Genomic DNA, 1,319 nt, shown 5'->3' with positions numbered 1-1,319 from the left:
AAAAAGCAAAAAAAAAAAAAAAAAAAAGCTGTCTGGTAGCTCTGAAAACAAAACAACACCGGGCATTGGCCATTAAAATAGAAGGGGAGAAGAAAAGCCTCATACACTCGGTTACTACTAACTTTGGTTATGATCAGCTTTTTTTGGTGAACTAGGCAGTAATTCATTTTTGACAATATTTCTGGAAAGTATTGTGAACTCAGAATAGAATGTTTGTCCTCTTTTCTTGTTACTTTTGTTACAGAGGTTGCCCAAACCTCAGTGAACCCCAGTGTGATTAGTGTGAAGGCCAATGAAGGGGAGACAAGTGGATTGCTGAAGAACTTCCAGGATATCATGCGAAAGCAAAGACCAGAAAGAGTGTCCCATCTTCTTCAAGATAACTTGCCAAAATGTAGGTCTCATTGTTACTTGCCTGATGCATGAGAGGGTTTTTAACTTAAACGTATATTAGATTAAACACAAAATTGCTTGGTGAGTTGAGGATTAAAAGCCATGTCTCTTGCTTGATGCAGGTAGGTGTTCTCGGCCATAATAAATACAAACCCTGTTGGTAACCTGCCTTCTCTCCCTTAATACCTACCTTTTATGCCCTGGCCCTGTGCTAAACAATTGACATACACAGTCTCATTTGAGACCTTCACGGTCTCAAAATGAGGATGTCCTATAACTGGCTCACATGAGTACTTCATTAATTTGTCCAGAATCACCCTGCTGTTGGATGACCAAGCTGGGGTTGGAACCCAGGTCTCTTGCCAAAACCCAGACATGCCTTCCTAACCATCAGTTTGTCCTGTTTTTTGTTTGGTTTTTAGCTGTTTGCACTTTTCAGTATGATCGTTTCTTTGAGAAGAAAATTGATGAGAAAAAAAATGACCATACCTATCGAGTTTTTAAAACTGTGAACCGGAGGGCTCACATCTTCCCCATGGCAGATGACTATTCCGACTCTTTGATCACCAAAAAGCAGGTGTCAGTCTGGTGTAGCAATGACTACCTAGGAATGAGTCGACACCCACGAGTGTGTGGGGCAGTCATGTAAGTAGCCCTCAGCTTTCAGATACCACTGACTTTATTTGGCAAGACATTGATGATTTAGAGGGATTGGATCTTTTATGGGGGCAATATTCAGCCGCTGAAAGTGTGCCATAACAAATACTATCTTAGCCTTCAAAAATATCTACAGATTGGGTGCCTGGGTGGCTCAGTCCTTAAGCGTCTGCCTTCGGCTCAGGTCATGATCCCGGGGTCCTGGGATCGAGCCCCACATCGGGCTCTCTGCTCGGCGGGAAGCGTGCTTCTCCCTCTCCCACTCCCCC

At 43.2% G+C, this 1,319-nt stretch overlaps 1 long non-coding RNA gene across 1 annotated transcript; it reads left to right on the top strand.

The window, feature by feature from the left end:
* The first annotated feature begins 20 nt into the window (after window positions 1–20).
* Window positions 21–950, top strand: LOC145719179 (uncharacterized). Its single transcript, XR_014142217.1, has 2 exons — window positions 21–394; window positions 816–950. It is a non-coding gene; the product is annotated as an uncharacterized LOC145719179 (long non-coding RNA).
* The last annotated feature ends 369 nt before the right edge of the window (window positions 951–1,319 follow it).

The sequence above is a fragment of the Leptonychotes weddellii genome, unplaced genomic scaffold, assembly GCF_054177405.1.
Source record: "Leptonychotes weddellii isolate Sample4059 unplaced genomic scaffold, ASM5417740v2 HiC_scaffold_33243, whole genome shotgun sequence".
In the NCBI taxonomy this organism is placed as follows: domain Eukaryota; kingdom Metazoa; phylum Chordata; class Mammalia; order Carnivora; family Phocidae; genus Leptonychotes; species Leptonychotes weddellii.
This window is presented reverse-complemented; position numbering and strand designations above follow the sequence as displayed.